The sequence below is a fragment of the Aquarana catesbeiana genome, linkage group LG01 (genome assembly GCF_042186555.1).
Source record: "Aquarana catesbeiana isolate 2022-GZ linkage group LG01, ASM4218655v1, whole genome shotgun sequence".
Taxonomy (NCBI): domain Eukaryota; kingdom Metazoa; phylum Chordata; class Amphibia; order Anura; family Ranidae; genus Aquarana; species Aquarana catesbeiana.
The window spans coordinates 950,045,639-950,059,818 of record NC_133324.1 but is presented as its reverse complement, the minus strand read 5'-3'; the positions used below and the strand labels follow the sequence as shown (position 1 = coordinate 950,059,818).

Here is a 14,180-nt window from a genome sequence, read left to right as displayed (position 1 = left end):
GCATCTGTCAATTCCTTAAGGATAAGGTGAAACAGGTCGTCAGAGGGGAACAAGTTTCGGACCTTCCGGAACTTCCTAAGGCCCTTTGTTTTGCTGTAGACGCCATTAAGGATTCTAGCCATCAGATGTCTTCTGCTAGTACACATGCGTAGAGTACTATGGCTTAAAGAGGAAGTAAACCCTGATGGGTTTACTTCCTCTTTGTTTCCCTGCAAAGGTAAAGCATAATGGGCTACTATGCATCACATAGTAGCCCATTATGTGTCACTTACCTGACACAGGAGCCTGCGATGTAACTGCTGTCTCTTCCTCCACAAAGCGTCCATCTTCTTTCCGGGTATCGCGGCTCCGGCGCTGTGATTGGCCGGAGCCGATATGACGTCACTCACGCGCATGCGCGCTGGTGCCACCACTAACGGCATGATCGCCGTTAGAAACGGCACGCTCAGTGCGCCTGCAAGCCGTTGTCTACGGCGCATGCGCCATAGACATCGGCGCCTGTCTTTTGGAAATATCTCCTAAACCATGCATATTTCTTGCACCTACAGGTAAGCCTTAATCTAGGCTTACCTGTAGGTAAAAGTGGTCTGCAAGAGTTTACAACCACTTTAAGCAGTGGTCAGCAGAATTACCTTGTAAGAAGCCACTGCCTTTTCAAGGAGAGCGTTTATTTGGCGATGACTTGGATAAATACATCCAAAAGATCTCGGGTGGTAAAAGTGCACTTCTTCCTGTAAAGAGAAGAACGCTCCTTTTGCATGGAATCAATTCGGTCAGTAGTGTCCTCCCTTCGGGGAGGGGAGTTCTTAGCATCAATAGACATCAAAGACGCATATCTCCATGTCACAATTTTCCCTGCTCACTCGAGTGTTTACAAAGGTCCTAGCTCCGTTGTTAGCAAGACTTATGCCGCGTACACTCGACCGGTTTTGCCGTCGGAATAAACTCAGAAGGTTTCTCCGACGGAACTACGACGGAATTCCACTCAAGCGGTCTTGCATACACATGATCACACCAAAGTCTGACCGTCCAGAATGATGTGATGTACAACACGTACAACGGAACTAGAAAAAGGAAGTTCAAAAGCCAGTAGCCAATAGCTTCCGTCTCGTACTTGCTTCAGAGCATGCGTTGTTTTTGGTCCGTCGGAACAGCATACAGACGAACGGTTTTCCCTATAGGAATTGGTTCCGTCGGAAATATTTAGAACATGTTCCATTTCTAGGTCCGTCAGAATTTTAGAAAAAAAAAAAAGTCTGATGAGGCATACACACGATCGAAATAGACGATGAAAAGCTTCTGCCTGACTTTTTCTGTTGGACATTCCGCTCGTGTGTACGCAGCTTAAGAGCTCAGGGGATAGTGATAAAAGCATACCTAGACAACCTGTTGCTGATCGATCAGTCCATAAAGGGGCTAGATCTGAGTGTAATCAACACGGTCAGGTATCCGGAGCATCTAGGTTGGATTATCAACCTAGAAAAATCGTCCTTACGGCCAGTAAAAAGACTGGAGTACCTGGGTCTGGTGGTAGACACAGTCCACAAGAGGGTCTTCTTACCCAAGGCAAAAGTCTGCGCAATAAGAGATCTGGTGCGCACGGTCAGGACAAGGGAGGAGCCTCCCATTCGTCTCTGTATGAGACTGTTAGGGAAGATGGTAGCTTCATTCAAAGCAATTCCCTATGCTCAGTTCCATTCAAGACTGTTGCAGAACAATATCCTGGCTGCCTGGAGCAAAAGGAGCCAGGATCTAGATTGTCCAATGCACCTGACTCCAAGCGTACGCCGAAGTCTCAGGTGGTGGTTACTAACCGAAAATTTGCAGAAGGGGAGAACCTTCATGCCAATCACTTGGAAAATGGTGACAACCGATGCCAGCCTTGTAGGATGGGGAGCAGTACTAGAAAGACAGGCTGTTCAGGGAGAATGGTCAGAATCCGATAAGACCTTGCCCATCAACATTTTAGAAATCCGGGCAGTGCGGCTGGCCCTAAGGGCCTGGTCAGGCATACTGCGCGGATACCCCATCAGGATTCAATCCGACAATGCAATGGGAGTGGCCTATATCAATCACTAGGGCGGCACCAAGAGTCGGGTGGCCCAGAAAGAGGTAGATTATATCGTGGTGTGGACGGAGGTACATGTTCCTTGCCTATCTGCGGTGTTCATCCTAGGGGTAGAGAATTGGCAGGCAGACTTCTTAAGCCGCCAGCCATTGCTCGCGGGGGAGTTGTCCCTACATCCAGAGGTTTTTCTGGCCATTTGCCAGAAATGGGGTACCCCGGACGTGGATCTTTTTGTGTCCAGGTTCAACACAAAACTAGACAAGTTTGTGTCCCGAACAAGAGACCCGCTCACTTGCGGGACAGACGCATTGGTAACCCCTTGAGATCAGTTTTCTCTGATTTATGTGTTCCCTCTGGTTCAGTTACTCCCGCGCCTGCTTCGCAGGATCAAAGGGGAGCGGAAACAGGTGATCCTAGTGGCCCCGGCGTGGCCTAGGAGGTCCTGGTATGCAGAGATCGTAAGGATGGCAGTGACAGATCATTGGGTTCTATCAGCCCTCCAGGATCTACTGTCACAAGGGCCGGTCTTCCACCCTGCCTTACAAACACTGAATTTGACAGTTTGGCTGTTGAGACCCTCATTATAAAAGATCAGGGGCTTTCAGGCTCAGTGGTATCTACCCTGATTAATGCTAGGAAGCCGGCTTCTAGGGCTATCTACTATAGGGTTTGGAAGACCTATATTTCTTGGTGTGAAAGCAAGGGATGGCATCCTCGCAAGTATAGCATAAGCAGGATTCTAGACTTTCTACAGTTGGGAGTAGAAATGAAGCTAGCCTTGAGTACTATTAAAGGTCAAGTCTCAGCCTTTTTTTTTTCCAGAAACCTCTTGCTTCTCAAACCCTAGCACTGGCTTTTATGCAAGGTGTAACGCACATAAATCCTCCGGTCAAGTCGCCGATCTGCCCATGGGACTTGAATCTAGTCCTGTCAGTCCTTCAGGGGCCTCCCTTTGAGCCGATGTGTGAGGCCCCATTACCCATGCTCACTAGGAAGCTGGTATTTTTGGTTACGGTAACTTCTGCCAGAAGAATCTCGGATTTGGCAGCGTTATCTTGCAGAGAACCATTTTTGGTGGTTCATAAAGACAAGGTGGTGTTACGTCCCTGGCCGTCTTTTCTGCCTAAGGTAGTGTCTAGTTTTCACTTAAACTATATTTTTGCTGCCTTCATTTTTCCCAGAGCCGAATTCGGCAGTAGAAGAGTCATTACATTCTCTTCATGTAGTGAGAGCAGCTCACTACATCTGCTCAAATTCAAAAGTCAAGTGCGTTGTTCGTGTTGCCAGAAGGCCCCAGGAAGGGTCAGGCAGCATCAAAGTTGACCATCTCTCGATGGGTCCATCAGATTATTTCTCAAGCTTATGATTTACAAGGTAAAGTTCTGCCGTCTTAAAACGCACTCCACCAGCGCAGTTAGCACTTCTTGGGCAGTGCGTCACCCGGCCTCTATGGCTCAAGTGTGCAAGGCAGCAATTTGGTCATCTGTGCACACATTCACAAAATTTTACCAAGTGGATGTGGGTCAACAGGATGATGCCGCCTTTGGGCGCAGTGTCTTGCAGGCAGCGGTATAGGTCCTCATGTTGGTCAGAGGTCTGCTTATTATTATTAGTGTCTCCCCTCCCCTCAGATGGCATTGCTTTGGGACATCCCATGTGGTAATTAATGGTTCTGTGTCCCATGATGTACCTTCAAGAAAATAGGATTTTTATAACAGCTTACCTGTAAAATCCTTTTCTTGAAGGTACATCACGGGACACAGAGGTCCCTCCCCTCCTTTTGGGATTATTATATATTGCTGTGCTACAAAACTGAGTTACTCCCCATGTGGGAGGGCTTATATAGAGGGGGACTTCCGGTCTTGATTATGCCAGTGTCCATCACCTGAAGGTGGTCCTATAACTGATGTGGTAATTGATGGCTCTGTGTCCCGTGATGTACCTTCAAGAAAAGGATTTTACAGGTAATTATATAAATATGAATATACTGCGGGCCGTAAAAAGGGCAAAATAATGTATAGGAAGTAAGAACGCAGCGCAACCCGCCATCTAGCGGAGGACTCAGAAATGAATTTAAACACAAAAAAAAAATATTAGTGTGCGGAAGATGAAAGATAATTAATGAGACGTATGAGGTCTGAGGACGTAGGAAGGAGAGAGACAACGGAGAATCGCAAAGTGTCCACAATTGTTATTGAAAATGACATGACACATTAAAGAGACTAACCATAGATAAAAAATAAAAAGTAAAAATTAATGATAATTGATTTATCTTGAGTGATTTCATAACATACGAAATATAAATATTTGTCAAGAAATGTATTATCCTTAAAAAACTTTTTAAGTATAAAACTTTAAAAACTTCAAAAAGGGAGAAGGAAAAATGGAAAGGAAGGGGAAAAAAAACAATCATTAATTAAGAATTTCTGATAAAGCAGTTTATGTCCCAGTCGACATTTAGACCAAAAGGCACATAAGACCGCATATCAAAAATCCATCTTGTGGGGCGTGGCTAACAGCCGAGCTGAATGGAAGCCTGATCTCACAGCTCCTGCACTGAAAGGAGAAACGGACCCCAAATCACAGCATCTGACCCTCAAAAATGCAGCCCTCAGACCCCCACAACCTGGGGAACCAGACCGGAACCTCTAGGAAAAGAAAAGAATACAGGATTCCCATGAAAATCACGGATTTCCTCATCTTCCCTCAGGGAGATAAAATCCAAGATGGCCGCCGCGGCACTGCACAGCACACAGAGGATTCCTACACTGACCTGCCTGATGATGAAGAATCCTCCATTTCAGCCCAGCACAACTCCTCAAGCTCCCAGCTATCCTCAGGCCCCTCATCCACCTCCAACAGCCCTGCTAAAGCAAGGATGCGACTGGATACAACTGATCAGCTACAGGAGGTAAGGCCTGCTTTAGAAAATCTCCTCACACATCCACCTGCATCTTCCCCCATAGCAGCCTTCCCCACTACTCATCAGCCTGTCATAGACACTATGATGAAAGAGATGCTGATGTCCCTTCACAGCTCCCTCCAATCTGACATTTCCTCAATGTTTACAGCATTTAAAACAGAAATGCTGCACACAGGGCAGAAAATGGGGATTATGGAAAAACAAATGAGCGTCATGACAGAAACAGTTATTGACCTAGTAGACGCACATGATCATACCAGAGAAGGCACCGCTGGGTGCGTGCCAAAATGGCGGATCTCGAGGATCGCTCACGGCGTCAAAATGTTAAAATCAGTATCCCTGAGACTATCCTGCCCGCAGATCTAAATTCCTATGCTAGGAAATTGATCTCAACACTCCTCCCAGATCTCCCACCGATTGAGACGATCATCGATCGCATCCACCGTCTACCAAAACCTCCTCATCTACCCGCAGAAGTACCACGCGACACTGATGCGCATCCACTTCTACCACACCAAGGACATGCTCCTTACACAATCCAGACGCCTGGGACAGCTCCCACATCCATACGCAAAGCTGCAACTTTTTGCTGATATCTCCCAATACGCCCGGCAACAGAGACGTCAACTGCAAACGATCACAAAACCCCTCAACAATCACAAGATCCCATACCAATGGGGCTTCCCCACCAAGCTGATGGTTACCAGAAATGGAGTGCGTCACAACATCCACACCGCAGAAGAAGGCATACAATTGCTCAAAAATTGGGGTATTATACCTGATGGTGACACTCCAACCCCAGTGACCCACAATTCACACTCGCAATCTTTCCACTCCGGTCATTGGCCTCACCACCACAAATGACTTCCAAATCAGTGATGCTGTCAATATAATATCAGAAAGCACTCCGGTTCAGTGCCTGCTCGTTGCAGTTAGTTTACAAACTTTACCCTCATCTTCATTCAGCAGTCCCTAACACACTGCTGACACCTGTTTTCCTCTACCCTCTTGTCTACCACTAACCACCCTATTGTTTCTCTCCCTTCCTCATCCACGGGAGCTCCAGTACATCGGATCCAGGACTTATAGCTGACCTCAACCTCCTCGAGCAATTCACCCACTTGTGGAACTGTAAGTAACACATTACTCCACTTTATTTACACTCCACCCTCAAAATGCCTAAATTTCTGTCACTGAACGTGAAAGGCCTGAATCATCATGCCAAACGATCATCAATGTGGCGAACAGCCCAAGATTCCCACTGTGATGTCATGTGCATCCAGGAAACACACTTTCAGACAAATGCTGAACCTCAATGCTCCAACAAAAATTTCTCTAATATCTTTAGAGCCTCAGGCCCTGACAAAAAAAACGGAGTCATGATAGCCGTCAGAAATACATGTTCATTCACCCTACATGACAGTCTTCAAGATGTTGCGGGAAGATATCTGGCATTGAAATGCTCATTAAATAACGTTCAATATACCATTGTATCAGTATACACCCCCAACAAGAAACAGATCCACTTTCTATCCAAATTGATGAAGAAAATCAATTGCTTTAAACAGGGTCATCTTGTCATCTGTGGTGATTTTAATATAGTACCTGACAACTCCATCGACTCTTCCTCCCACTCTAGCAGATTCACATCTCCTATGGGACCGTTTCTCCGATCTCACGATCTTTTTGACATGTGGAGATGCCATCAAACCACCGAAAGGGATTATTCCTATTTCTCCCCTAGACACAACTCTTATACTCGGATTGACTACTTCCTAGTGGATAAATGGACTCTGCCCAAAATCTCTTCCACGGAGATATCGACCATTACATGGTCGGATCACGCCCCGGTCACAATGACCATAGAAGATTCACCGAAGACTTCTCGAACAAGGATTTGGAGGGTGAATGCTGCTATTCTCCACTCACCAGCCCACTCTGCTTATATTATGGACCGTTTAACAGAGTACTTTGATACTAATATAGGGACTGTTAGCAATGACACTGTTCTTTGGAATGCCCATAAGGCATTCATAAGGGGGATCCTTATACAACTTAATGCTAGAGAGAGGAGGATGAAATCACAGCGTCTAGACACACTCACTTCAGATATCAAAACATTAGACCACCAAAATCAAACTAATCCTGATCCCTTAACCAAGACTAAACTAGACTCCCTTAGACAAGAATTAAAATCTCTCCTTTTAGAATCCTTTGAGAAAGCACACAAACATTTTAGAGCACAACACTACTCCACGGGCAACAAAGCCGGAAAGGCAATGGCCAACAGAATCAAAGGTCACTATTCCAGAACTAAAATTACCCATCTATTCCACCCAGCTACTAAGAAGAAATGGATAGAACCACAAGCTATTGCTGACGCATTTAGTTACTATTACAATACACTTTACAATCTAAAAGATAACGTATCTGTCACCCAGCAGTCATTACCTGACATAGAAGCATTCCTTAGTAAGATTAACCTCCCCAAACTAACTGCAGAACAACTAGACTCCCTGAATACCCCATTTACAGATCTAGAAATCAGAAATATAATTTCCTCACTACCCACTAACAAATCTCCAGGACCAGATGGTCTTACAGGAGAGTACTACAAACAATTCGGAACTATACTAGCACCCTATCTGACCAAGGTGTGCAATGACGCTGCTTCATCCTCCTCTCTCCCCCCAGAAATGCTGAATGCCCTAATCGTTACATTACCGAAGCCAGGGAAAGACCCTACCTCTCCACAAAACTTTCGGCCCATATCTCTTCTTAATGTGGACACAAAAATTTATGCCAAGTTAATAGCCCACAGATTACTTAACCTAATGCCCCTTCTAATACACAAAGACCAATCAGGTTTCACAAAAGGGAGACAGACAACTGATGCTACTCGCAGAATTATCAACATAATCCACCATGCTGAGATGTCTCGAACGCCTTCTCTGCTCCTATCCTTGGATGCAGAGAAGGCGTTCGACAGAGTTCACTGGAAATACCTTGAAGCAACCCTAGGCAAATTTGGCTTCCAAGGTTCAATTCTGACGTCCATAATGGCCCTATACTCCGCCCCATCAGCGCAGGTATATACCTCGGAGATGCTATCCAAGCCATTTCCCATTACTAATGGGCCCCGACAAGGTTGTCCACTCTCACCGATCATCTTTAACCTAATCATGGAACCCTTAGCAGAACATGTCAGATCCCACTCCAACATATCAGGATTCACCATTGGCACCATAGAACATAAAATAAACCTATTTGCAGACGACGTGATAATGATGATCACACACCCACACTCTTTCCTGGCTTCGGTCCAACTGTTGTTGAAAAGGTTTAGTACTCTATCTTACTACAAGGTTAATGAACATAAATCCTACATCCTAGACTTAGGCATTGTTGCAACCACTAGTAATCTACTTCAGACCCAATATCCCTATCCGTGGGCGGATGATGGTATTCCCTACCTAGGCATTACTCTTACCAAATCCACTAGAGGGCTTTTCGCACACAACTATACGGGCGCCAAACAAATGATGATTACTGAAACCACAAGACTCTCTAAACATGAATTCTCATGGGCAGGCCGCCTAGCAGCCTTTAAAATTATGGTGTTGCCCCGGTTGCTTTACATCTTTCGCGCACTTCCAATACCACTCTCATCATCCTACCTGAAATCTCTCCAATCCGTCCTAAGCCAATTTGTGTGGCAAGGGAAAAAATCCAGATGTAGTCACATTAAACTTATTAAACACAGATCCACAGGTGGGATGGGATATATAGACATCAAAGATTACTACTATGCCACCATTCTATCACAAATAAAAGAATGGATAAATACATCACCCACAACTCTCTGGAGCGATATAGAAAATCACATGACGCCGGGCACAAACCTCGCCAATTGGCTATTTAGTACCTCTACACACAATACTCATCTTTTCCATTAGTCACTGACAATCCAAGCCTCAGTTAAAGTCTGGCATGCACTGCACATTACAAAATGGGCACGACTGACGACAAAACCATTACACATTCCTTTAAATACCCTGAAGCTTCTTACACCTGATTTATCAGTCCCATCTTGGATTACAGACTGGGTAAAATCCTTTTCACAAATCAGCAAAGACCTAAAGGCACCCTCCAAAGACTTCCTCACTTACTTCCGACTACAAAAATGTTTAACGGCACACGCATCTATAGAAGGAGCACTGCCCCTAAAACTTTGGAACTACTTCTTTACAGAACACTCTAACACAAGGGGGACCTCCCTTATATACTCACATCTACAAGAAAAAGTATGTTCATCAAATACAAACCCCTCCTTGACTGGGAAAATGACCTACAAACACAATTCACAGACGCCCAATGGCAAACAGCAATCACATCTATTTACAAAGCAACAAACTGCACCTCCCTATGGGAACTCACACAAAAAACCTTAATGAGATGGTACCTTACTCCGATCAGACTGGCCAAATTCCACAAACACACCCCACAGGAATGCTGGAGAAACTGTGGCCACTCAGGCACACTCCTCCACATTCTTTGGTCATGCCCACATTATTATTATTATTATTCAGGATTTATATAGCGCCAACAGTTTACGCAGCGCTTTACAATATAAAAGGGAGACAATACAGTTATAATACAATACAATACAATAGGATTAAGAGGGCCCTGCTCAGAAGAGCTTACAATCTAATAGGGTGGGGCAGGTGGTACAAAAGGTTGTAACTGTGGGGAATGAGCTGGTGGAAGTGGTAGGAGATTAGTTGGAGACGTGATAGGCTTTCCTGAAGAGATGAGTTTTCAGGGATTGCCTGAAGGTAGCAAGAGTAGGGGATAGCCGGATAGATGGAGGTAGCGAGTTCCAGAGGATGGGAGAGGCTCTGGAGAAATCCTGGAGACGAGCATGGGAGGAGGAGATGAGAGAGCTTGAAAGCAGGAGGTCTTGAGAAGAGCGGAGAGGTCGATTTGGGTGATATTTGGAGACAAGATTAGTGATGTAGCTTGGGGCAGATTTGTGAATGGCTTTGTATGTTGTGGTTAGAATTTTGAATTTAATTCGCTGGGTGATTGGGAGCCAGTGTAGGGATTGAAGTAGAGGGTTGGCAGACACTGAGCGGTTGGTAAGGTGGATAAGTCTGGCAGCAGCATTCATGATAGACTGAAGAGGGGATAGCCTATGGAGCGGTAGGCCAATGAGAAGGGAGTTGCAATAGTCAAGGCGAGAGATAACAAGGGAGTGAATGAGGAGCTTGGTGGTTTCATTTGTTAAAAAAGGGCGAATTTTAGAGATGTTACGGAGGTGAATTCTACAAACTTTTGACAGCGATTGGATTTGAGGCTGAAATGACAAGTCAGAATCTAGGATTACACCGAGTACCCTGGCGTGAGGGGAGGGACTGATGGTTGCATTGTTGATTTTGATGGAAAAGTCATGGAGGGGGGCACGGGCGGGGGGGGGAATATTAATAGCTCAGTTTTAGAGAGATTTAGTTTAAGGAAGTGGTGCGACATCCATGCTGATATGTCAGTTGATAAGTTAGTAATGCGAGAGGAGACTGAAGGAGTGAGGTGAGGAGTAGACAGATAGATTTGGGTGTCATCAGCGTATAAGTGGTATTGGAAGCCATGGGCAGTTATTAGGTGACCAAGGGAGGAGGTGTAGATAGAGAAGAGAAGGGGTCCAAGAACCGAGCCTTGGGGGACCCCCACAGAAAGGGGCAATGGAGAGGAGGAGACAGAGTTGTAGGTGACACTGAAGGAGCGCTGTGATAAATAGCCAGAGAACCAGGATAGAGCAGAATCTCGGAGGCCAAGGGAATGTAGTTTATTGAGAAGGAGTGGGTGGTCAACAGTATCAAAGGCTGCAGAGAGGTCAAGTAGTAGGAGTATGGAGTACTGGCTGTTGGTTTTAGCAGTTAGTAAATCGTTAGTGAGTTTTAGTAAGGTAGTTTCCGTGGAGTGCTGCGAGCGAAAGCCAGACTGTAAGGGGTCAAGAAGGTTATTTTCATTGAGGTAGGAGCTAAGACGGTTGTAGACTAAGCGTTCTAGAAGTTTACAGGTGAATAGGAGTAGTGAGATGGGTCTTAAGTTGTTCAGGTCAGTAGGGTCCAGTGAGGGCTTTTTAAGAATGGGAGTGATCTGTGCATGTTTTAGAGGGGAGGGGAAAATGCCACTAGAAAGGGAGAGATTGAAGATGTGGGTGAGGGAGCATAGGATAGAAGAAGAGGGTGACCGTAGTAGTTGTGAGGGAACAGGATCCAAGGGACAATTGGTTAGGTGGGCATCCGAGAAAATTTTTGTAACCTCTTCCGTAGTAGCCAATTCAAAAGAGGAGAGGGTTGAATGTGCTGCTGGGCAAGGTATGATGGGTGGGGAAGACGTACGCACAGTGGAGATGTCCTCACGAATTGCATCGATCTTGTCTTTGAAGTGATTGGCAATCTCTTGGGCAGTGAGTGAGTTAGTGGGTAGAGGGGGTGGTGGACGAAGCAGAGAGTTAAAGGTTGAGAAGAGCCGACGGGGACTGGATGACAAGGAATTAATAAGAGAGACAAAGTAGGCTTGTTTGGCAGCATGGAGGCATGAATTGTATTTTAGAAGGGCAGATTTATATAGGGTGAAGTCTTGCAGGCATTTGGTTTTACGCCACAGTCGTTCAAGAGCACGGCAATGTCTCTTGAGATTTCTAGTGTTGTCAGTTTGCCAGGGTTGTAACGGTCGGGGCCTAATTCTGCGTGTGGTTAGAGGAGCAAGTGCATCTAGTGATGATGAGAGTGAACTGTTGTAGACAGAAGTGGCCAGGTCAGGACAGGGCAGGGGAGAGATTATGTCATATAGGTTGTCAGTAGCAGAAAAGAGAAGAGAAGGGTTAAAGTGGCGAAGGTTTCTACAAGTAATTGTTTGCTGCTTGGAGGGATGGGTGGTTGGAGGCAAGGATACAGTGAAAGTAATGAGGTTGTGATCAGATAGAGGAAAGAGGGTGTTGGTGAGGTTGCCAGGGTTGCAGAGATGGGAGAATACAAGGTCAAGGGTATTAACATTGGAGTGAGTGGAAGTATGTGTCCATTGGGTTAGGTCAAAAGATGACACAACTATGGAAAAATGTGGAAACCATGCTCCGTGAAATACTCCATTGCTCGATAACAATTACCCCACAGCTAGCCATTCTTAATCTAAACATAGACGATTTTCCACCATACCAGAGATCAATGATCACACATGTTCTCCTAGCTACCAAACTCTTGATCACTAGAAACTGGAAATCAGACTACATCCCTACCCTCACTGAAGTAACCAACTTAGCTCAAACTCATTTCACGTATGAAACCCTCCTGTCACGCAGCAAACAATCTCACACAAAGACACTGGTCCGTTGGAATCCATGGATTCTCTGGTACAAAACTAAAATGATGTAAGAACTGAATGTCCTGCTCCACATCTAAACATCCACTTGAGGCTCTCTTTCCCCCCCTCCTTATTCCTTCCTGCTCCTTTTTCCTTGTACCCCTTCCCTCCCCTCCCTACCCTACCCCTCCTCCTACCATACCAGGTTAACTGTTCTGACTTATGTTTTATACACACTTTGTTAACAATGTATTTCTTCTTTAGGAACGTTGTTCATATACTCTCTAATCAGACCACACTTGCAATAACCAATCTGTATGCCTATACTTGCATGTTTTTGTTCCTCACTGTGAGCACATAACCTGTAATTTGTAAAACCCAATAAAAATCTATTGGAAAAAAAAAAAAAAATCCATCTTGTTTCAAGTTTTGAAATGGACCTGACCATGTTGGTCCCCCTCCAATGAGGTTGAAGTTTATCAAGGGCCAGGAATGTTGTTCCTTTTAAATCTCTGTTGTGGTGTTTGTCGTAAAGTGCATATTTTTATTTTGTCTTTTTATCTCAGCATCATGACTGAATTGGGGTATTTTAGGAAATTTTAGGAAAATTTTAGGATCCCACGCTTTTTATTTTTTATTTTGCTTAAAGAAACAATATGTACACAAAAAATGTGTATGAGTCCCCCCCCCCCAAAAAAAATCATAAAAACCCTATCTGGGCACATAGGCTCAAGGTTTTTTTTTTTTTTTTTTTTTTACCTTCATGCATTCTATGCACAAACATAAAAAACCTTCTCTGTGTAGCTTCCCCTATATTACTTACCTGAGCCCCAACGCAATATCCAGCGATGTGCATAAAAGACTTGGCTCTCCGGGGACTCTCCCTCCTCATTGGCTGAGACAGTCCATCACAGCCAGTGAGCCAATGAGAAGAAAGAGGGGTGGGGCTGAGCCACGGTTCTGTGTGTGAATAGACACGCAGAGCAGCGTCTCAGGATTATGCCTATCTGGGTGCCTCCAATTGCAAGCTGCTTGCTGTGGTAGTACTAAGAAGGAGGGAGGGGCCAGGAGCGCCGGCAAGGGACCCCAATAGAGGAGGATTGGGGCTGCTCTGTGCAAAACCATCACACAGAGCAGGTAAGTATGACTTTTTTTTAAATCATTGCCCTTAACTGGTTTATTACCACCCCACGCAGATTTACTGCGGCAGGGTGGCCACTCTGCGCCAGATCGCATACTAACTCCAGACTTAGAAATGAGCCGCAACTTAAACAGTTAACTCTTTTTTAACAGGTGACCAAACTCCTCACACTGTTAGCACTGAGCATTCTGGACAAAGCTACTGTTACCGACATTCACTTCTACATGACATTGTACCTGGAAAATAAAGGGGACTGTTCTTACCAGAATATAGATTGGTCGACGAATAAGTTGTAGGTAGTCCTAAAACATATCAGAAAGAAAAGCAAAAAATTAATATTTTTTTTTTATTTTGTCTTTTTATCTCAGGATCATGACTGAATTGGGGTCTTTTAGGAAATTTTCATATAAAAAAAAATAAATAAAAAAAACTCATTTAATATATTTTCATTGTTGAAAAATGTGGCACTACATCAATTGAAATTCTATTTGTTATCATTTACTCTGCTAAGAACTAACCCCCAAGTGTCAAAATTTCAACATGATATCGTGCAACAGCTATCGACATAGCGTTAAACAGTTGTAAGATAATGCAGTGTTTACTGTCAGGGCCATCTTTTTCAACATATTAAGGAAGGGGTCTAACTATAAAAATAAAAGATAAAAGAAGAGAAATGTATACATACT

General features: G+C 44.6%; 1 protein-coding gene across 1 annotated transcript in view; it reads right to left on the bottom strand.

Annotated features, from left to right (window-relative positions):
* The window catches only part of LOC141121594 (von Willebrand factor A domain-containing protein 5A-like), a 76,987-nt gene that overhangs the window by 14,027 nt on the left and 48,780 nt on the right, over positions 1-14,180 (bottom strand). The window contains exon 5 of the mRNA XM_073611245.1: positions 13,758-13,796. The gene's annotated coding sequence lies outside the window, so the exon portion shown is untranslated. The remainder of the gene's footprint in view (positions 1-13,757; positions 13,797-14,180) is intronic.